Genomic DNA, 24,300 nt, shown 5'->3' on the forward strand with positions numbered 1-24,300 from the left:
GTATGCAGGAGTTCATCCAGATATTTGTATTTTAAAGACACAATTTTTCCTGTTTTGGCATTGACCCATCCATTAAATTTAGCACTTTCCCTTATAGCTAAGGTGTTCTTAAATAACTTTAGATGCAAATAGCTACATCAAGGTTATAACATGTTTTAAATGTAGTAGAGCAACTGGGGTAGTAGCTATACAAAATGAGTAGAAAACATGCTCATGACAGAGAAAGTGTTGGAGGAAAAGTAATATATGACCCTGCTATCCAGTTCCTTGATTAATGAGACAGTGTAGGAAATAAGATTTTCATAAAGCCTACTTTTCTGTAGCACTACATGTGATTCGTTGTCATCCTTATTGATCCTCATTATTGAAGAAAACAGAGTGTCAAGGTATATGCAGGACACTATTTTTCCAAGAGTCATAACAAGCAAGCGATATTCAGTCCAAGATTCTCTACGGAAAGATGTGTATTCCCTTTCCTGATTACAAGCTAGATTGTTACTTGGCCTACACACGTGCACAAGGGCATATGGTGAATAAGAGGTCCCCTTACATGGGCTATGGGGACCTTTGTTTTGGGAGTGCAGTACAAAAAGAAGGCTGCATGCCTGCTTACTCCATCCTTCCATGCCCCTCAGAGCAGGTGAGTGGAGATTGGGTGGGAGGAGAAGGGAATAAGCAAACCTTTGGCTCTTCTATTAGTTGACCAGTATAGCTGAGCCCTGGCAATATGGGAGGGGTTGCTATTATAGAGCAGCAGAAAACTACTGGAGCAAAAAGGAAGCAAGGAAGGAATTGTGATTCAGTAAGGTGTTTCTGAGCCCCAGTGCAACTTCTGGGGTGGAACAGTTTATGCCCCACACCTTGTTTAGGACTATGATTAAAGTCATAATCTAGTCCTATGGTCCTCCACTTTTGCAGCTTTCAATTACTCTTCCTTTCTCCATTCCGTTACCCTCTCCTGAAGCTCCTGCCATTCACACACCTGCCCTCTTGTTCTAGTGTAGAAAGAGAAAAAAAGAAAGTCAATTCCAGATTGTGGCAGCTATGAGACAAAATATAGTGTATTGTTCAGACATCCATGCCAGCAACTCCCAATGTTTTCATGATTTCTTTTATGTCCTGCTGACCTCCCACAGGATGTCTTTTGCACTTAACAGTAAAAACTTTCTTTCTGACCTCCCTGATTCCCACTTTGCTATCTAGCAGTCTATCCAAAATGGTGCTGCAAAAGCAATCTTCCTTACATAGCCTTAGAAATGGTTGCTAATTTTCCAGAAGAACAATTTTCCATTTGAAAAAAAAATAGCAGATAGAATTGGAATCAACACACTTTTGTGGAACATATCAGCTAAACTCTTGATGCAAACCAGGGAGTCAGGCAAGCTGGCCAACCTGCCTACCTCTGGTTTCCTGCTGCCTGCCTCCCTGGGATTCTCGCACTACTCAGCAGTCATCCTGGTGGTCTCTCTGACAACCTGTCTGTCTGTCTAGCAGAAGACCAGGGTTCCACAGCACCTTGTGCCCCAGGTGGCCTGGCTCCCTGATGCACCAGGCTGCCCAGCTGCCTGGGCTCCCGACTCCTTTGAAATTGTGTAGCTTGGGGAGCCAGTTATCTGGGAAGTTGAACAGCCTGGGAAGCAAGCCAAAAAAAATCCATTTTGGTTGACCTGAAAAATCTTTATTGGGCCACAGACTTTTTTTTTTAGATTTCTCCTCACATGAAAAAATTCAGATTATTCAAGATTATTTTTTTTCAAACATTTGAAATTTTTTGTTAGAGAACTGTCCTGGAAACTGAATTTATCTGTCATACAGACTGTCTCTCCCATTCTTTATGCAGTGCATTAGCTTCCTCTCACCAGGAACATTGGTGAGTATCCTCTGTTCATTCCAGTTCCTCCTGACAACTCACATTTTCAGTGATATCTCCTGTTAACTCACCTAATTAAGATGTGCTGCCATAAACCTAAAATAAAGATACACACAAATACTGGAATGATGCAAGATAGGCCCATACTCTGGGTCATCCTGGGCCTTTTCTACCTGCATTTTCCTCTATCTATTTAGATTCAGCAGGATTTCTTGCAGTAGGATCTGTATCTTCCTCTGTTTTTTACAGCCCTGATCCCATTACCAATGCTTACCAAATAATTAATAATAATTATGTCCCCACGGTATATTGTCAGAGATAAAAAATAGGAAAGAGCCAGGAAAGAATTATTATTTGAGATGTGGTAGCAGTGAGATAATCAGAAGAGAAATCGCACATGAATATTGCTATGGCAATGGGAAAATGCTGTTGGAAAGGTAAGAACTATAGGGATATGTATCCAGCCAGAAAACAGAAGGCTATGAGCCAAGATATAAATAAATTTGAAACAGAAATCTAAATTTGCCAGTTAGTTTCCAGAAGAAGTTTTAAACTATTTTTTCCAGATTTTTTTTTTGCCGCATACAGGGTATTACTGAATACATTGGCACTTGTCTGGTTCTCTTCAGTCCATTTTCCACTAAATGGTGGTGTGAATCTTATCACTGGTAAACTCCTTTTCTCATAGCCTCTTATTTTGTAACTAGTTCACCAATTTAGCACAATTTTAGATTTTAGCATAAACTATAGAAAGAGAAAGAGAAGGAGAGAGCATATGGCCCAGTAGAGAGGGCACTGGACTGAGGCTGAAGAGGCATAGCTTCTATTTCCAGCACTGCTACTAGCCTGCCATTTCCACTATTCATGACTCATTTCCCCAATCTGTAAAATTGGAAGACTGATACTTTGAGCTCCATGGATCAAAAGCATGCTATCTAAGAGCTAGGTGATTTTGTAAATGTTAGTTATACCATTAGTGCTACATAAATGCTAGTTTAAGTTTCTAAATGTGAGTGCCAGTCAGTATTTATATACGCCAATGTTTTTCATTCTGATTGATGTTGGACAATCATTAGCCATTTGCTATGTCCATATGTCTTCATGCTGTTAATGGCAGGAAACTGTTACTTCTACTAGCAATGGAGCAATGGAGGAAAAAGAAAGGGATATTCTTTAGATAATGCAATATTGTAATTTTAGCATGTGGACATAAGGTGATGATCTACAACAGAGTTCAGTAAGGAAATGGTCTCAAATACTCACTCCCATCACCTATCCCAGGGGACAGCAAACTCTGGCACGCGGCTCACCAGGGTAAGCACCTTGGTGGGCCAGGCCAGTTTGTTTACCTGTCGTGTCAGCAGGTTTGGCCGATTGCGGCTCCCAGTGGCCGCAGTTCACCATCCGAGGCCAATGGGGGCTGTGGGAAGTGGTACAGGCCGAGAGATGTGCTGGCCATGACTTCCTACCACCCCCATTGGCCTGGGACAGCGAACCGCGGCCAGTAGGAGCCGCGATTGGCCGAACCTGCTGACGCAGCAGGTAAACAAACTGGTCCAGCCCTCCAGGGTGCTTACCCTGGCGAGCCGCGTGCCTGAGGTTGCTGACCCCTGACCTATCCACAACATTACAAAATTGGCTAGATGTATTCTTGAAACAGTGGGTTCTTAGTTTCTTCTGAACTATGAGATATTGACCTATGCTGGAGGCAATGTACCAAATTAGAAAGGGCTAAACTCTCTCACCTTGTCTGGTAACTTAAACTCCTTTATCCTGATTGTAATTATATATGGGATAACTTCACATATCATAGTACTCTTGGGTAGTTATTTTCTTTTAGCCATTATTTTAGTAAGCACTTCACTTCAGTTAATGCATGATGTAAACTAGCAGACTCAATGCTCTGCTGTATATGGCCTTATATGCTAGACTATACATGCTTGTCCAAGTTTGAAATTCCCAGGTTTACACAATTCCCAGCATTTGTAAGGTATTGAAGGGAAATCCTGGCACATACAAATGTACACATTTAATTTACACTATTTCCAGAGTTCCATTAATCTGCTCTATACGCCTACAGTTCTTGCACTAAATGTCCAACTCTGTAATGCATATATTGAAGACTCTCACATATTACAGAGTTAGAGATCAAGGGTGAAATCTTTGTCCCACTGAAGTAAATGGCAAAACTCAGATGACTTCAGGTAGGGCCAGGATTTATTCCAAGCTGCTTAAAATGAACAGTGCAAATTGAGCACCACAATGCACAGTTCATATTTGCACAGTTCATATTTGCAGTATTTGCTGTATTCTTGCTGTAACATTACAAGGCAATATTAACACTTTCATTAATATTTCCTGACATAAAATGTCTTCCATATTATCTCATTTCTTCATCCAAGACAGAATTTTTGTCATTGTCCAGACACAGAGGAGAATTTTTTTTAATGTAAATGAAGATTGGGTAGGGAATTTGTTAAGGCTATAAAAGTTTCTATAGTGTTCTTATTATAGTGATCTTCAACATCACCGTAGTTAAGGTCCTGCCAGTATTTATAAACTCCTATTTCAGTGAAATTTCACTTGGCATACCAGTTTCCAGCCCAGGGGCAATTTTCCCTTCAAGTTTAAAAACAAATCACTTTGGATGTTTTTGAATGATGTGCCTGTAGAAAACACCAAGCTCTCACCAGTTCCACCTGTATTTTGGAGCATTAAACCAATGTGATTTTAAAACCAATGGTATGTGTATGTCTATAATCAAGTACCTCATAATGTTGTCTAATGACGTTTAGATTTGCTTTTTAATTAAAAGATGGAGCCAAAACAATTCATCATGTGAAACCTCCACTTTAGAAACATTTATTCTTGTAGATTTACATGGTAGATAGGAGACTTCATTAGGTCTCATTTGGGGACTTACCTAAATCCCCCAAATGGACTTTGGGTCAGGGTCAGAATCTCTCATTATTCATATTAACAAAACAATAAAGGGGACTTTTGAAAAAAGGAGCTTGAAGGCATGCATACAAGAATTGTATGTCCAGACCAGAGTCCCTTCCATTAAGTAGTCTGCGTCTCCTGTTCGGGAGCATGCAATCCACTTGCACACACTAGCATGACCAGGGACAGCTGCCAGTGAACTTGTTACCCACCCAGTGGGCGGGGCTGGTGGCAGTACAACCATGCAGGAGGAGCTGCCGGCACAGGGTGCTGGCTCCTGGTTGCGGTGGCCCGACATGCTGCTGCTTTTGCCACTGCAGTTCCCGGTAGAGCCCTGCAGCTTCACGGATACCAATTTATGTGTATATAAATTTTATATCCACTCAGGGGTATTGTCATTGATCCTTGTTTAAAGCTTCCTTGTTAAAAATCCAGTCCAGAAAAAAGAAGTAGGAAATGAAGACAAAAAGGAGATGTCTCAGGTGTCTTTTTACATCTTCTGACATGTGTATGGAAATTTACTGTCCCAAACAAAGTCCATGGCCCCTTCTTTGTTCAGTTACTGACCGAAGATGGAGTCTAGGGTCACATGAGCATCTGCAAGAAGACTTATTTGGTGGGTTGAGTTTCTGCAATGGCCCTTTGTTAAAGTTAAGTGTTCTTAATGAGCCATCAATACATAGCTGTTTAGCCTTGATGTAAATCTATTGTGCGGTGTTACTCAGGAATACAGCACATGTGTAAGATACAAGTACATAACCAATATTCATAACTTTAGATACAACAATGATACATACATGAACAGGATAATCATACTTAGCTAGGGTGACCATATGTCCCATTTTGGCCAGGACAGTCCCTTTTTTTTTAAGCTCTGTCCCGGCTGTCTCGACATTTTTTGTCAAAAAAGTGGGGTGCAGTGTGGTCGGAGCAACGTGTGGGGTGGGGGAAGTGGCGATGCCAGCTCTGCACAGTGGGGGCAGGCAGGATTCCAGCATGCGGGGAGGCCAGCAAGGCTTGAGCGACCAGTGACAACCGGGAGGGAGGGGGGCACAACAGGGTTACACCGAGCAGCTGGGGCCAGCTCTGCGGGGGGCTGTGGAGAGAGGCTGGGGCGGGGGGCTTGGGTCAGCCCTGTGTGGTGTCCCATGTTCACTTTGGGAACCCTATACTTAGCAAATCATAACTTTTCCATTGACTCATTATATGATGTACTTTGTACAAGTTTTGTTGTAACTGTATAACAGAGATAGCAACAATGATACAAATAATCATCTTTCTTATATATAGCATCACAATGTGTTTATTTGTATTTTTCTGTATACAAGTGAGTCTCAAGCTTCTTTAAAAATGTGCAATAAAAGTCTAGTTCGCTATGAACAAGGTCGAGCAATAGGGAGTGATTGTGGAAATTCTTGCCATTTGGCTGTTTTGTGATAGTTTGGTAATATAGCAGACCTACAACATTGCATTTTAATTAGTTTAGATATTGCCAGCATCACATATTGGTAAAAATGAAGTTAAAAAGGAAATCACACTACTTTTCAGATTCCAAAAGCAAATAACAAGAAAAAAATCCTCTTTTTTTATTAAAGTATAATATATAACTTTGAACATCCTTTTATATGTTTTAATTAATTTTAGACTGAGGTGATTTTTTAAAGAAAAATGAAATTGTTTATATTATTAATCATTACTGGACTATATTGTTATAATAGCGCTTGAGTGAAACTTTATTGGAATTGGTGGGCATGATAAACATAAAAAGCAGTTAAGCTCTTTTTTGGCATAAGATACCGAAGATGATTTCAGCCACTGCCAAAAACACAGGTAACATGTAAGGCTGGTCAGAAGCTGCGCTATGTAAGTGGAGGAATTTTTCTTTGGGCTAAATGCAACTGCAGTGGGCTGTGTATTATTTGGTGGGAGTGGGGGCGTCTATGGACAGACACAGCCAAAAAAGCGGGCAGAGAGGACAAGAAAAGGGAACAGGCATCAAGAAAAGCAATAGCATTGCCCAGAGAGAAAGCTGAGAGCAAGAGAGAGCTTTTTGGGCAGAATGCTGGCTGGAAAAGACAGGCTTAGAATTGAAAGAAAAGTAATTGCCTCCTGTTGTTTGATCCTGCTGTGTTCAGGGAAATAGCACTTTGTGCACAGTCTTTGTAAACAAATAGGATTGCACCAAATAAATATCTAACTTGTATCATCAATCTGTCTTCCTAACAGAAACCACTCACAAAGCTCCAAATGTTGGCTAATCACTCAGGCCAAAAAGAAGGGAGAGGAATTACTTGGGAATTTACAAAGGGGGAATAATTAAGAGTAATGGGATGAAGTTAAAAAGCATATATTTATCTAGATGTAGATTCTCTACACCAAATAACATCCACCCAGAGCTCTGAGCACTCTAGCAATAGAATTAAAGACAATAAAAAGGAGCGAATAAATAAAAGCAAGATTTTGGCTGATACAGTAAAATGTGATGACAGTACCTCACTACTTCACAGGGGTACTATAGGGAAAATCCATTTAGAATGTGCTCTCTAGTTACTCCTTAGAACAGAGTTTACAACTGTGAAAAGAACTTGTGAAAGGTGCATGCAAATGGAGAACGTTTCTTGCAACTTTCCCTTTCATGTACAAGGAACAGATACAATCTGACTCTATTTGTATAGCATCAACAGCATGCTAGGTGCATTACAGATTAATGGAAAGATAATGTTTCTGTCTCAAAGACTTTACAAGTTAAGGAGCCATTCTGTAACTGATTGTGTGTGGGTCCAGACCCCTGTGCCTTCAAAGACCCCTCCCACTGAAACCAATGGAGCTCCACACATAGGTGTGCTCATATAGCCACTTGCAGGATCAAGGCATAGTAAGATTCTTTCCCAGGGCTCGGCTGGTGGGTCTTGCCTACATGCTCATGGTCTAAGGATGTATCAAGGTAGGAACTGAAGATGGAAAGACAAGAAAAGCAGACTGGCATCAGGAGGAATTTGGGGAGTATAGGACAGTATACAAAACGGCTCCGAGATAACAATGGAGAAGGACTCTGAAAGGGCAGTAAGCCTGTGAGCAGGTGACTTTCCAAATTTCTTTTAAAAGTCCAAACACTGAGTTGAGGCAACAACTTATTTTTAATGACAAGGAATTAGCAATATGACGTGTTATTACATAAAGTTCAGCATAAGCTTTCTCACCAGACTTGGCTACTTCTACATGCATGACTAGGGCTCTACCAAATTCATAGCCATTAAAAACGCATCACAGACTGTGAAATCTGGTCTCCCCATGTGATATCTGGTCTTTTGTGTGCTTTTACCCTATGCTATACAGATTTCATGGGGGAAACCAGCATTTCCTGACCCAAAAGGGAGTTGCAGGGGGGTCACAAGGTTAATTTTTAGGGGGGTTGTGGTATTGCCATCCTTACTTCTGTGCTGCCTTCAGAGCTGGGTTGCCAGAGAGAGGCGGCTGCTGACTGAGGGCCCAGCTCTGAAGGCAGCACCCCACAGCAACAGCGCAGAAGTAAGGATGGCAATACCATACCATGCCATCCTTACTACTGCACTGCTGCTAGCAGTGGCTCTGTCTTCAGCACGGAAGTAAGGGTAGCAGTATCGCAACCTCCACTACAATAATCTTGCAAACCCCCCCCAACTCATTTTTGAGACAGGACCCCAACAATTGGAACACTGTGAAATTTCAGATTTAAATAGCTGAAATCATGAAATTTATGATTTTTAAAATCCTATGACTGTGAAGTTGACCAAAATGGACTGTGAATTTAGTAGGGCTCTACCCATAACCCACCCCCTTCCAGGGACCCACTCCTGTTCCCCTTATATCTAGCTGAGTCAACATAATCCACTTAACCCTTTCCCAACAGGATCAACAGAATGATGTGTTTCAGGAAACTACTTCCAGCCAGTTACAAAAACCTAAAAGTTCTTTCCCATAACTAACTGAGTAATAGCATTACTTGCAAATCACTTGGAAACAATGGTATTTTCAGTGTAAGTGAAATTAAATGTAAACTGCAACATTAGCTTAATTGGTAAGGCTAATATCTAAGCTGACTATGCATTTGAACATATAACATAATATTCATGCTGGTACTGCATCCTATCACATAACATCATAGACATGACAGTTTGGCTGCTCTTTTTACTAATAAAATTCCATCTTAAAAATTGTTTGCAGTGGTATTAAAGATAATTCATTTATATTGATTATTCTGAGATGAAGTTTAAAGGTCTAAAGTGCATCTTTGAGGATTTGAAGTAGCTATTTGTTATAGCAACATCTAATTTGTACATGAAATGCCTATAAATAGGAGATTTCATAGTCTTGCAGGGAAATTGAGAACCTGGTATGCTTCTCACTCTTTAAATCCCAGAAGAAAGAAACATTTCCTGCTCAATTAAGGTTCCTGACACACTAAAAATACTTTTGTAGAATAAATTTGTACTGTGGTTGTAATGGGATGTAGCTGGAAGTCCAATGTATTACCTAATTACAGTGTATAGACATTGTTATATAGTGTTTATTATAAGTTACCCTTACAGTTGCTTAAATGATGAAAGTTTAACAAGGGGAAGAGCACTTCCATTTAATGTTTTCCTTACTGAGCACATTAAATCGTTTAACTATAATAAAAGTGGGAGCAGTAGTTTGGCCCAATTCCTCCTCAGATGTAGCTAGTTTTTAATACAGTTGAAACATATAATTGAGATTCAGTTTGTTTCATTATGCTCAATATTCCAAAATGTTTTCAAAGTGTGGCATCCCTGCTCTGTTGGTGCCCCATGCAGGCCCATGACTTTTCACAATTATGTCAGCAATAAACATGACTCCCCTAAGAATGAATTGCAGGGCCTGCCAGTCACTTGCTGCATCTACCTGTATTCTCTTAGGCTCCAAAAAAATGCAATATCACTTGTATATATCCTCAATATTCTTAATGGGATAGAAGGGGGGGGAGGGTAAAGAAAAGAAAGAAAAAAATTAAGAGGTAGAGAAGCTTTGTCCAACAAGTGTGGCTGGATAAATAAATTTGCTAATCTAGTACAGTGAGCATACACTAAATTATAGCTACCCAAATTTGGAGTATATTATGTTTATGACCTATGTTGCTCCCATAGAAACAGGGTTCAGACCTGTAGTTAATCAGAAGAACAGTGTATAGAGTTGTTTCACTGGTTCAAAGTTTGTGCAAGTGATATGCATCTGAAACATGTAAATATCTATTCTTCTCTTTTCATGAAATTACTGGTTAACACATTGGGTAATCATCCATTTAGAATTCCCTGTTGCAAAATTTTGACAATGACCTTCAGTTATCAAATAGCATTTTAGCCAACACATTTTGCAAGCTGTAGATTGAGTTTTTACTTGTTTGTTTACTGGACAATAGAATACATCCTACGCCTTCACCAAATAGCCCAGCATTGGTCCTCTGTATATTCTTGTCTACATTGTTATGCCAGCTGAATACCTGACTAGAGATTCCATTCATTATTTAGGCCTTGAGCCTGTCTCAAGAGATGCTTCTGGTCTCTCAAGTCTCCCCAAAACTGTCCTTCTCGAGTTAACTACCAGAGACTCAGACTTCTCACCTCTGTTTCATCACCCCCAAAGGAGTGAAAACAGCCCCCAGTTTCACTTTGGCACACACAGTCCACTCCGTTTGCACACCAGATACCTGCTTGGGATAAAAATAAACAAAATGTTTATTTAGTAGAAAACCACAGATTCAAAGATGAAATATTTAGGAAAAATAAACATGTACAAGTTACACAGAAAACAAACATAAAGACACAACTTTGGGTTTTACCGTCTGTATTTGATACATTCCCTTTCCAAATACAAGTTACCTATTGCCTTTGACCAGTTTCCCAGCACGCCCCCTGCCCTAAGGGGGATCCATCATTCAGAAAGAGCCTTTTACCTTCAAGACCGTCCTTCTGTTCTGGATCTGTTAGGGTCCATTTTGCAAGTGTTTGGAGTGTGCTGATATTGGGGTGCAACTTCTCTAATGACTGCACAGCTATGTAATTTTGGGGATCACACAGACCAGTAAAGGATTCTGTATAAAGTCACCCCAAGGTTACAGAGCAAGTGGTAATTTAACACCATAGTGGTCTGGGTGATCACCAAAACATCAGAATCACACAGGTGTGCCTCTGCAGAACTCTTTGAAGGACCAAGGCCTTAGAACAGGGGTCGGCAACCTCTAGCACACGGTTCACCAGGGTAAGCACCCTGGTGAGCCGGGCCAGTTTGTTTACCTGCCGCATCGGCAGGTTTGGCCAATCGTGGCTCCCACTTGCCGCGGTTTGCCGTCCCAGGCCAATGGGGGCAGCGGGAAGCAGCACGGGCGAGGGATGTGCTGGCCATGGCTTAAATGAACTGGCTACTCCAGCTGCAGCTTAACATTCCTAGCCATCTCCCCACAGATTTCCTGGTGCCTCATCTAAACTGTTCCCTTTGCTACTCAGGATCTTCCCACATGGTTCTGTATAAGTCACTACACACCTAGATATCTCTGCTGGCCAACAGCAGAAGAGAAAGATGTCCCCACTTTCTCTGCCCCCTTTGAGATGGCTTTGGCCACTGAGGACAGTGAAATCCCTATTCTCCATGAGCTTTAATTTCACTTTCTCTCTGGCCCAATGAATGTTTAATTATTTATACAAAGTGGATCGGCTTCAACAAGAGAGAATGAGAGAGACCATCATTATAGTGCCCTGTAGTTCAGTGGTTAAGGCACTCAGCTGAGAAAGGGGAAGCCCGTATTCATATCTCTTCTCCTCATCAGGTAGCATCTGCATCAACAAGCATCTCCCATATCTCAGGTGTATTCCCTAATCAATGGTCTAAAGGTTAGAAATGAGGCCACCTCCCCCCACCAGCTGTTTTGTGTAATTAGGCCTGTGCCACTGCCATTCTTGCAGAAAATAGCTTAGGAGTAGAGCTGCCAACTTTCTACTCACACAAAACCGAACACCTTTGCTCTGCCCCTATCACTACCCTACTCTGAGGCTCCGCCCCCTCACTCCATTGCTCACTCTCCCCATCCTCACTCATTCATTTTTACCAGGCTGGCTCAGGGGGTTGGGGTACAGAAGGGGGTGAGGCTCTGGGCTGAGGCTGAGGGCTCTGGGATGGGGCCAGGGATGAGAGGTGTGGGGTGCAGGAATGGATTCCAGGCTGGGGGTTGGAGTCAAAGGGTTCGGAGTATGGGAGTGGGCTCTGGGGTCAGACGGAGTTGGTGTGTGGGAGTGGGTAAGGGCTATGGGCTGAGGGTGAAGGTTCTGAGGTGGGGCCAGAAATGAGGTGTTCAGAGTATGGGAGGGGGCTCTGGGCTGGCATCGAGGGGTTCGGAGCGTGGGATGGGGATAAAGACTGGGGCAAGGGTTGGGGCATGGGAGAGGACAGGGGTGCAGGCTCTAGGCAGAGCTTACCTCAAGCAGCTCCCAGAAGCAGCGGCATGTCTCCACTGTGGCTTCTACATGGAGGTGGGGCCAGGCAGCTTTGCACACTGTCTTGTCTGCAGGTGCCATCCCTGCAGCTCCCATTGGCCGCAGTTCCTGGCAAATGAGAGCTGCAGAGCTGGTGCTTGGGGTGGGGGCAGTGCACGGAGCCTTCTGGCTGCCCTTACGTGTAGGAGCCAGAGGGAGGAAATCCCTCTGCATCTGGGAGCTGCACGGTGCCACTGCAGGCAGGGAGCCTGCCTCAGCCCCACTGCACCGCAGACCGGACTTTTAACGGCCCAGTCAGCAGTGCTGACTGAAGCCACTAGGGTCCCTTTTCCACCAGAAGTTCCAGTCGAAAACCAGACATCTGGCAACCCTACTTAGGAGAAAGGTTCCTAGCTGTGGATCCCAAAGAGAGAGAGGTGACTTCTTGCAGCTCAGACCCCCTCTCATCAGCATTCCCTCTCATCAGCATTTGCATTGGCTAGCTTAGTGGCTCCCTGCTAACTTTTGTGGATCCCATTCTCAGATGCTATCTCTCCCCTTGCATTGTATAGGCAGCCCTGTCCCCTAACTCAGGGTTTATTAATTCTGCCGGTTGGCTAGGAGCCTAACAGTTAGGCTTTGCAACACCCAGATCTCCTTGTGGATATGGATTTTAGTCCCTTTGTGCCTCAATTCTCCATCTGTAAAAAGAGGATGATGGTATTTCCCTACCTCACAGAGGTGTTGTGAGGAAAATATATATTAAAGATTGTGTGGCATTAGGGTACTGGGGACTATATAAGTACCTTAGACATAGAACATACCCAACTGTAAATGCTTTATAAGGGCAGCTTGTTAATTATATTATTATTTATAACTCTTAAGTAAAAGATACTTTTTTAGATTGTAATACTCTGATTATATAAAAAACATATTTAGAAATCTTAAATATATAATGAAGATGAAGTACCTCTGACATTGCATTATTATAAAATCATAAGATGGGGTGGACAGTATTGCTAGAAAAAAAAATGTGTGAAGCTATAAAGCATTCCTTGTCTCAAATAGAAACAAAACTCAAGATTTTTTTTCCCTGTAAGATTAAAAAAAAAAATTGTGCTCAGACCAGATATGCCAAGATTCTTCTGGGGAAAAAACCACAGTCTTTATAATATTGTTATAAATTCTTGGAAATGTGATCTTATAGTGGAAATGATGATAAAATCTTGAGTATATTGTTGGGTATGTGACCCTATGACTACAGTTGCCACAGATACCCAGCTGTGTCATAGATTCACAGATTCCATGGGTAGAAGGGACCATTATGATCTTATAGTCTGACCTCCTGTATAGCACAGGCCACAGAGTCTGCCCCACCCACACATCAAAAAAAAAATAAAAAAAATCCAGGAGTAGATGTTTCAGAAAAAAAAATCCAATCTTGCCTTAAAAATTGTTGGTGATTGAAAACCCACCATGACTCTTGTTTAACTGTTCCAATGATTTATTACCCTCACTGTCAACAAAATTTCCAGTCTGAATTGTCAACATGAGTACCAATGAAAATGGATTCAGTTCCTGCCAAATTATAAATAGAAAGTAAGTATTTTCCAATGTATGCCGTTAGTGTCTACCATAACGTGCTACCATGAGCTCTTCTATTATGTTTTTAATAATTTTTTTTCAAAGTGTGATGTCTGACTGTATGAAGTGGCTAGGCATATAGTTAAAAGTGGTAACCTATAACTGAATCCTACAAATGGATGCACCTGGGCACCCAGCTGCCTACATGCAACTCAGTACAATATTGGAACTTTCATCAGTTCCCATTACAAAGAACATTGGTAAGAGATAAGTGTTGCTGACATTCCATAACATCACCCTTTTTGAATGCAGGAACATCATATGTACCAATTTGTTGACATTAGACAACGTGACATCCCTAATTTCAAGATGAGGAAAAGAAAAATCACAAATATAGATATATAGATAGATACACATAGATATCTTTTTTTAAAAAATGACACTCCTGAAGAGGGAGTAACAATGAGAATCATTTTGATAATTCACGTAACTGACTCCAATGGCCATATTTATCCCTCATGTGACTCCATTGACTTCAGTGGAGTTATTCCCAGTACTAATTTTGCCCATTGTACCGTTAGAACATCTGTGTCTTGTAGTTATTTTAGTTCCTTAGAAATTATTTCAGACATGCAGAATTGTTTTGCACACCACACAACTTCGGGACTAAAGAGAACAGCCTGTTTTTATAGTCTATTTATTTATTCAAACTATTGTTTGTTTGTCTACTTATGACTTAATTATTATTCTTGGAATAAATTAACACTGCGTATATTATATCCCAGCCCTTGGAGCTTTACATATCCCATTTTTAATCTATAAAGTTGCAAACAAACAAAATTTATACATAATTCCATTAAACATAATACAGCTTGACTGTTCAAATTATTTGTGCATATACAATACATGCTCTCATGATTGTGTTTACTTGTAAAATATTACCGTATAAAATCAAACAATCAGACAATTAAAGTTTGCAAATGTGAGGAAAGTATATTACCAACATGACATTGTAATTTAGCGACAGATATTGTATGGTAACATTACAATGGACCAGAGCCAGTGATTTTCTCTGTGCAGATGGTCTCTGCACCTGCAAGCTATTGGAAGGTACCCTTTTTTGAAAGCTATATTTGGATCTCATGAGGCAGCCCTTTCTGAATACTAATGTGATGCCCAGAAATTCTGGCTTGTAGCAATTATTTTTGATGTGGTAAAACTTGATTTACTTTATTTCTCTCTAAAAATGTAAAATGGCTGCTTGAAAATCTGTGGCTTTATGTTAACAGAATAAAACATAAAAATGTTGTAAATACTTTGGGATAATTAAAGGGGTTCTGTCAACTCAAAAATATCATGGCTGATCCTCCAGTGCCTTGCACCTTGTGTTGTCATTTACACCCGTTCAAGGTGAGTGTAAAGTGGCAAGGGGAAACCAGGGGCGGCTCTAGGAATTCCACCACCCCAAGCAGGGCGGCACACTTCGGAGCGTGCTTTGGCGGTCGCCGGTCCCGCGGCTCCGGGGAACCTCTTGCAGACGTGCCTGCGGAGGGTCCGCTGGTCCCACGGCTCTGGTGGACCTCCCGCAGGCACGCCTGCGGATGCTCCACCGGAGCCGTGGGACCAGGAGACCCTCCGCAGGCATTTCTGCGGGAGGTCCACCGGAACTGCGGGACCAGCGGACCCTCCGCAGTCATGCCTGCGGGAGGTCCGCCGGAGCCGCCTGCCGCCCTCCTGGCAAAATGCCGCCCCAAGCGCATGCTTGGCGCGCTGGGGTCTGGAGCCGGCCCTGAGGGGAACATCCACAGAGAAGGACAGGAGTATCAAGCACCAAAAGTACAGTTCCCATGAGGCATCCTGGCATCATTTCAGAATTGAAAGATTTGGGGTTTTCAGCTAGAAACATTTCCGGGGGTTGGCTCGCAAAACAAAAATTGTTTTGTTGAAAACCCAGTCATCTGTTGACAGACAGATTTGACAGAAATTTTTCAGTCAGCCATGTATTCAAATGCATAAGTCTTTGAGGTATGGCTACGTTGTAATAAAACATCCTCAGTTGGCCCTTGTCAGCTGGCTTGGGCTGAGGGGCTGTAAAATTGCACTGTAGATGTTCTGTCAGGCCTGGCTCTCACAGGGTCCCAGAGCTCAAGTACAGCTTGGGCCTGAATGTCTCTACTACAGTTTTACAGCCCCATAGCCCAAGCCCCGTGAGCCTGAGTCAGCTGACACAGGCCAGCTGCAGGTGTTTAATTGCAACGTAGACATACCCTGGAAGTCCAAACCCATAAAATATAGATGAGCCAAACTGTTTCAACAAAGTGAAAAATGCTTCATTACACAAGGGTGATCAAAGAGCAAGTGGTAAATCATCTATTGTACTATCTCACTATGACACTGTTTTTCATTCATACAAGAAACACTGTTATTTCCCTATTTCCTGGAGAAAAAAACGTTTTTCAAGAATTAGTATCAAGGCATCTTAAACTGTAGCTCTTCAGGGCAGGGATTGTATCTTTATATGTGTTGAGCTCCTAACATAAAAAGGCCCTGTTCCTGACTGCGGCTCCCTTGGCACTACCGTGATATATATATAGTAAAGAAAAAGAAGACAATTCTGCAGTTTATGTAGCCAAAACTGGGAGCAGACATGAGTTGGAGCAGTCTTTAGGCTTCTATAGCCTGGCACAGAAGGACAAACCTCATTACACACAATGTCCTCAGGATAGGGGAACACAAAAACAAGCTTCACACCATCTTAAGGAAATCGAGGCTCAGGTGATCTCCAGTGGGATTCTGCCTGTTCCTAGAGAAAGGAAACAAAGATGTGACAAGATTATGGCAATCAACAGACGGCTCAGGCAGTGGTGCTATAAGGAGGGCTTTGAGATGTATGGCCACTAGGAGGCATTCATGGACAGAGGACTGTTCTCTCAGGATGGACTTCATCTGAGTACAGCGGGAAATAGACTTCTAGGATGGAGGCTGGCACAACTGATTAAGAGAGCTTTAAACTAGGAATTGGGGGGAGATGTCCAGGTAATCTCCACACTGGATTTCAACACTGAGAGGGATGAAAATGAAGCAAGAAAGGATACTGTCGTGGGTAGGAGAATGCACATACACAAAGCTGGGAGGTATTGCCAATACAGAAAAGGACAGGGATATCATACAGGAAGATCTGGATGACCTTGTAAACTGGAGTAATAGTAATAGGATGAAATTTAATATTGAAAAGTGCAAGATCATGCATTTAGGGATTAATAACAAGAACTATTGTTATAAGCTGGGGAGGCATCAGTTGGAAGTAACAGAAGAGGAGAAGGACCTTGGAGTATTGGTTGATCACAGGATGACTATGAGCTGCCAGTGTGATATGGGTGTGAAAAAAACTAATGCTGTCTTGGGATGCATCAGGCGAGGTATTTCCAGCAGAGATAAGGAGGTGTTAGTACCATTATACAAGGCGCAGGTGAGACCTCATCTGGAATCCTGTGTGCAGTTCTGGTCTCCCATGTTTAAGAAGGATGAATTCAAACTGGAGCAGGTTCACAGAAGGGCTGCTAGGATGATCTGAGGAATGGAAAACTTGTAATATGAAAGGAGACTCAAAGAGCTTGGCTTGCTTAGCCTAACCAAAAGAAGGCTGAGGGGAGATATGATTGCTCTCTAGAAATATATCAGAGGAATAAATACCAGGGAGGGAGAGGAATTCGACACAAGAACAAATGGATATAAACTATCAGGAAGTTTAGACTTGAAATTAGACGAAAGTTTCTAACCATCAGAGGCGTGAAGTTCTGGAACAGCCTTCCAAGGGGAGTAGTGGGGGCAAAAGACATATCTGGCTTCAAGACTAAGCTTGATAAGTTTATGGAGGGGATGGTATAATGGGATAGCCTAATTTTGGCAATTAATTCGTCTTTGACTACTAGCGGTAAATATGCCTAATGGCTTGTGATGGGATGTTAGATGGGGTGGGATCTGAGTTACTACAGAAAATTATTTCCTTGGTATCTGGCTGGTGAGTCTTGCCCACATGCTTAGGGGGTCGGGAAGGAATTTTCCTCCAGGGCAGATTGGCAGAAGCCCTGGGGATTTTTCGCCTTCCTCTGTAGTGTGGAGCACGGGTCACTTGCTGGAAGATTCTCTGAACCTTGACGTCTTTAAACCATGATTTCAGGACTTCAATGGCTCAGACACAGGTTTGATACAGGAGTGGTTGGGTGAGATTCTGTGGCCTGCATTGTGCAGGAGGTCAGACTAGATGAGCATAATGGTCTCTTCTGACCTTAAAGTCTATGATTCTATGATCTTTCCACCTTTCCTGCTCACCCATGTTGTGTGTGAAATAATATCTTCTATTGGATCAACGTCTGGTGAAAAAGACAAGCGTTTGAGTTTACACCGATCTATAAGCTCAAAAGATTGTCTCTTTCACCAACAGAAGTTGGTCTAATCAGGGATATTAACTTACCTACCCTATCTCGCTAATATCCTGGGACCAACACAACTACAACTATACTTCAAACATTCATTGGTAGCTATTATAACCATTTCCCCCCCAATTTCTCTTTTTTACCTGCTTTGCATTTTTTGTAGAATGAAGATTACTAAACTGCTTATGGTACCGTGTAATTCACTGTATACCAGTGAGTGGATAATGGATTTTAAGCTTGCTATCAAATATTTTTATAACTGAAATTACTACAAAAGTAATCGTTAAAGTAAAAGGTGTTTTTTTTTTCTTTTTTTAAATGGTGAGTTTTGCTTTTAAAAGATTCTTTTCTTCAGGGACTGAACAATTAAAATATATTACAAACATGCTATCCAATTTTTACATATTTAAAATTATTGTTTTCCAGGACCTTTTGGAAAATGTATTAAAAGAATGTAATACTGCTTATAGTTCGTTCTGGGAATATTAATATATTGTATTCATATATCTGAACATTAATAGAAGTGAGAGATATTAAAAAAGTATTGGGCAGAAATCTTTCCTGGCATTACTCAATTGACTCCAATAGGCCTCCCTGATCAGAAAATGTGTCCCTTCAATTTAAGTGAGATGATTACAAAATTACAAAGATTTTTTCCACCATAAGTGATAATACTGACACCTGCTTCTACCCAAAGTAACCCAATCAAGGGAAAATAAGACAATCCTACAACCACAAAAGGAAAAAAAAAACAAAACAGAAAACCTGAAACTAATCAGCCTAACATATGCAAAACAAAACAAAATAAGTAATTTAAAAACAAAAACCAAAATCTTAAAATGCACAGAGTTACCCTCCAAAAGAAGTACCATTAGCAACACATAATTCACTAGGGAATTCACTATTTGAGTAGAATTTAATGTGGAACTCCTCAGATTCTACAGTGATAGATGGCAGTGTAAAGCCCTTAGATACATATGTAGTTTTATTTTGGGAATGGAACACTCTACTGCTTTTATTGATATTTGGTGGGAGGGAGAATAATGCAGTGGGGCTCCGTGCCTGCGGGCGCTCCAGATAAACAAACCAGCCTGGCCCTCCAGCGGCTTTACCCTGATAGTCCGAGTGCCAAAGGTTGCTGACCCCTGATCTATAACCCACTAACAACTCCCCCACAACAACCTGCCGTTCCCCCCTCCTTCTTCCTTCCCCCCAATTACTGGAGCGATGTTAAGGGGCCCAAACACCTTGAATGATCATTTGAAATATGTGTTAACTATTTGTGCTAAATAATCTTTTCCACTTCCATTTAGCTGTGACACTCCAAGTGTTTTCCTCAGACTGAAAGAAGAGCTCTATGTAAGCTCGAAAGCTTATCTGTCTCACCAACAGAAGTAGGTCCAATCAAAAATATTACTTAATCCGCTTTGTCTTTCTAAGAAGCAATATGGTCTATGATGGTGGTGAGGGGAAGGAGGAGGAAGGACAATAGTGTTCTGAGTGGGTGGATAGATCAGATGAAAAGGAGAAGAAAAGGAGAAGACTAGCAAACTTAGTCTTAATAAAAGCAGCAAAGAGTCCTGTGGCACCTTATAGACAAACAGACATTTGGAGCATGCGCTTTCATGGGTGAATACCCACTTCGTCAGCATTCACTCACGAAAGCGCATGCTCCAATACTTCTGTTAGTCTATAAGGTGCCACAGGACTCTTTGCTGCTTTTACAGATCCAGATTAACACGGCTACCCCTCTGATACTTAGTCTTAATAGTTTTTATTGTGTGTCACAGTGGTCTCCCCTGCCCTCTATTTTGACTGTTTAGAATGCACTCACTTCAGGGCAAAGGCCTATATCATTCTTTGTCTGCAAAGGGTCCAACACACCTTTTGGTACTTGGTAAATAATAATAATCACTAATAAGACTTTTTTTGCGCACACACATACACACATATATATATATCACATTGGTCAGGTTGCAAGCCATTGCACTGCTTCAGGTATTGCTCTACTGCTAACACACCCAGCCTGTCATCTGGATCTCTTTTAACACCTAAATCAGGGGTCAGCAACCTTTGTCATGTGGCTCACCTGGCAGGCTGGGCCGGTTTGTTTTCCTGCCGCCTCCGCAGGTTCGGCCAATTGCAGCTCCCACTGGCCGTGGTTCATCGTCCCAGGCCAATGGGGGCTGTGGGAAGCAGCATGGGTCAAGGGATGTGTTTCCCACCACCCTCATTGGCCTGGGACGGCAAACCACGGCCAGTGGGAGCCACGATCATCCGAAACCTGCGGATGCAGCAGGTAAACAAAACCAGCCCGGCCCACCAGGGTGCTTACCCTGCTGAGCCACGTGAAAAAGGTTACCGACCCCTGCCCTAGTGCAAGAGGATCCTGACATGGTACAGAGTTGTCTAAAGGCTCCTATGTCATCTCCATAGAGCAGCCTATGTAATTTACAGCATCTATTCATCTGAGGCCAGGCCCTGCACAGAGAAGCCTCAGAATTGGAAGAGTGCAATGGTGAGCATTACACCCACTTTTGCACCTGGCCGTGCTTTAACTTGTGCTATGTGCCCCTAAGTAATAATTGAGAATTGGGCCCATAAGGTACAGATTCTGGTCTGTTTTTTGTGGCTCTGATAAATTATATATCTAACATATTAATACAAAACCTTTTAGAGTATCTTTTTTAGTTTTCCCTAACTGTTGTACATGAAGTTCTGGAGTTGGAAATAGACAACGTGCATATTTTAAAATTTTCTTTTGATGTTAAAGATTCTACCACTCAGAGATCATCCCCTGTCAGAATACTGGTAGAACTGATATCTCTCAAATGAAACGGTGAAAGTGCCACCACTGTAAGCGTCTGGAAAATCTAAAAAAATCCAAACAAACAAAGAAACAAAAAACCTACTTTGTCTTTACGATTGGCCAAAAATTGTTAATAATGTGTTAGATTACTGTTATTAAATTTTCCTTTTCAAAGGCCCCTTGTCTAGAGAAGCACTAAGATCTGTGGCTTGATCCAAAGCCCACTGAAGTCAGTGGAAACACTTTGTATCCAGTTCCCAATATTGTGCGGTGCCCCTTTGAAGATAATTGCAGTGGAAGTGACTCAGCACTCTCAAGATCCCCTCAGCATCTTATATATCTACACCTACTGTAGTGGATTGGCCTCAGCTAGCAATACTTTGGGATCCAGGTAAGCAGAAATTGCAGATATTTTAACCTTTCTTTTTTATTTATCTTCTATTACCCAGTGACATTTGATTTGTTTTACTACCCACTTTTGAGCTAGATCCTGCACCACTGAGGTCAGTGGGAGTTTGGCTATTAACTTTAGTGAGAATTGGATCAGACACCTAATGTATCCTGTTATCCTTGAGCTTTACAAACAAACCAACAAAAGAACACCCACAGTTCAGACCAGTTATTAGCACTGAGTGTTGTGTGTGTAATAATAAATGGGAGTGAAATGTGGAAAAGATGAAGACAATGGAAAGAAAAAGTCTCATTTGGGAAATACAAGTTAAAAATTCATCTATGTATTTTAAGTCTAATCAGAGAAAATACATTTAGATACAATTAATTTTTATAATGAAATTTCAAACAAGTTGGGGCATTTGAGTTTATCTTCATAATTGACTGAGGTACAGCTACTGTTTAATTGGACCCAATCTGAATTTTTCATGCATTTTAATTGTTCCATTTATTTTCAGCCTATTTGTCAGTGGCCTTCCCCCAAAGATAGTGAAAAGATCTTAGTTCTGACTTCACAACTCTATAATTTACACTATAACTCCCTGAAGTGTAAAAATAAAGACATTTTGGCAGAGCAAAGATAACAAAATCAATTTAAACATATTGATTTGTATTTCAAATAAATATACAAAAATGAATGAGTTTCTTAAGGTTTTATACTATGAAGAGTTGAAGATCAAAGGACAGCAGCACTGTTTTAAAACTTATGATCACATCTAAAGTAATCTAAAAGTTAACTTGGAATACAATCTGCTGACTTTGTCTACAAGCTTGATGTATAGAAATAAAATGTGTTAATCTTTTTCCATCATGGCCTTTATTATACATGCATGATTGTGAATGAGTCTTCCATATGTTTAAGGCCTTTGTTGTATTACACAGAAATGTATATAGTTATTGGGAAGTAGGTAGAAAAAGTTGTTAGTATATAGGCCAGTTTGTTAGCCTGGGATCGAATTTTGGGTTGAACTTTGTGATAATATTATACTAAAATGTGAAACAAGGCACAAAGACACTGTGATGTTGCTTCTGCCTAGTCAGATGGATTTGTTAGTACAATGGGAATAGCTAAGAGCAGTTCAAGCGTTACTCAGAGCACACTTTAAGATTTCCTCAACCCCTCTCTCAAGGCAAAGTCAAGCAACCAGTTGGGAGGGGCAAAGGGGCTTGTGGGGGAAGGTATAAAACACTAAAAGACCAAAGAAATGCCCGTCCCTGACAGGAGCACAACCTCACTCCTTACCCCTCCCATGGGGTACAAAAGGGGTGGCATGAAGACACCAGACCCAAAATGGAACATGACACTAAGGTGTAAGGAGTGGAACTGTGCATTGCAAGTAATAGGGGCCTGCTCAGAAGGAGGAGGTGGGGAAATGGGGAAATGGGGAATAGGGAATGGGAAATGAGAATGGGGAATAGGGACACAGGCAAGGCTCTGCAGCATCAGAGATAGAAAGGGTGATATGGAGTAAATGCTCTGTGTCAGAGCTGGGAAGGAAACTCTGGAAAACAGACTCTGTCAGCATCTAGAGCTATGGATATGTTTGCTTGGAACTAACCCCAATAAACATCATATTGCCTGCACTTCAGACTTCTGGACTTCTGCTTTCTGTCTGTGTGACAAGAACCAAGGGAGGGGGTGAAGGGAAAGCCCTCTAACAAAAGTGTGTTACAGCACACATTAAAGATCTCTTTCTTCTCACATTAAAGTCAATGGGAATTTTGCCATTGACTTCAACGTGATTACATTTAAATCTTAATTCAGTATACAAATTTAATAAAATGTGATATATTTCTAAAATAAGGCATGTTCTCATTAGGGTGGGATGCATATATTTTTATGTGTACCTGTTAAGTTTAATCAAAGATTTGAACCCAAAAATTCATGGAAAATAATTTAAATCATGTTGTCATTATGCTGTCCTGTGGAACTATTGTAAATTGTAATAGTTTGAGTAATTTACAAACACTTTATTTTCCTTTCTTCAAAGAATCAGCTTTAATTTAAAATATATATATAGTACAAATCACATTTCTTTTCTTCACTGGCAGTTACGTAGGAGAGAAAAGGAGAAGAACCACAAACATGCTGCCTGACTCTATATCATCTGTCCTCCCACCACTCCTTATAGCTCTAGCAAAGTGGGTCTGGCAAGCATGAAATGTCAGCACACACAGTGAGCCAGCAATCTCTGACTGTAGAACAGTTCCTTGAGGACCATTGCAACTAGGCATTAATTTAGATCATCTTTGTGATCATTCTAAATTGTGCTGGGGCCAGAGGAGCCAGTGAGATGCATAGTAGATGCAAAATGCTATTGCTACCCCAGGGGTAAGTGAGTGGAGAATTCTGATTTGTACACCAACTTTTCATTCACTTTGAAATGGTGTCAATTACTAATGCCCATAGTGTGTGACTGAGTCTGTAACAGCAGCCATCTTGAACTAAAACTGTTCGGGACAAGAAGACAGGTAAGAAGACTCCTTAGACATGTAAATATGGGGCGTACAAAAAACACTCATAGCAATAAGTAGCTATAAACAGAACACTATTGGTTATTTGTTGTATGCCAGTGGAATACTTGCAGCTCTACAGAATGCAGAGAAAGATTTGGTCCCTACCCCAATTTGCTTATAATACAGACATAGATCAACTCATACTGTGCTTTGTATTTGTTTGATTTGTTTTTCAGAAACAAAAGAAAATTATCCCTCTCTGTATACTGAATTAAATTTATATAAACT

General features: G+C 41.2%; 2 long non-coding RNA genes across 3 annotated transcripts; one reads left to right on the forward strand and one right to left on the reverse strand.

The window, feature by feature from the left end:
• Positions 1-534: 534 nt before the first annotated feature.
• Positions 535-13,390, reverse strand: LOC120395607. Its single transcript, XR_005592719.1, has 3 exons — positions 13,247-13,390; positions 10,432-10,520; positions 535-995 (listed from the first exon to the last, which is right to left on the reverse strand). It is a non-coding gene; the product is annotated as an uncharacterized LOC120395607 (long non-coding RNA).
• A 311-nt stretch (positions 13,391-13,701) lies between these two features.
• Positions 13,702-24,017, forward strand: LOC120397435. 2 transcript variants are annotated; one of them, XR_005593798.1, is made up of 5 exons: positions 13,702-13,875; positions 19,610-19,690; positions 21,070-21,152; positions 21,281-21,496; positions 23,608-24,017. It is a non-coding gene; the product is annotated as an uncharacterized LOC120397435 (long non-coding RNA). The 2 variants fall into 2 exon arrangements; XR_005593799.1 differs by lacking the exon at positions 21,070-21,152.
• Positions 24,018-24,300: the final 283 nt, after the last annotated feature.

Source organism: Mauremys reevesii, linkage group 1 (assembly GCF_016161935.1).
Source record: "Mauremys reevesii isolate NIE-2019 linkage group 1, ASM1616193v1, whole genome shotgun sequence".
NCBI lineage: Eukaryota > Metazoa > Chordata > Testudines > Geoemydidae > Mauremys > Mauremys reevesii.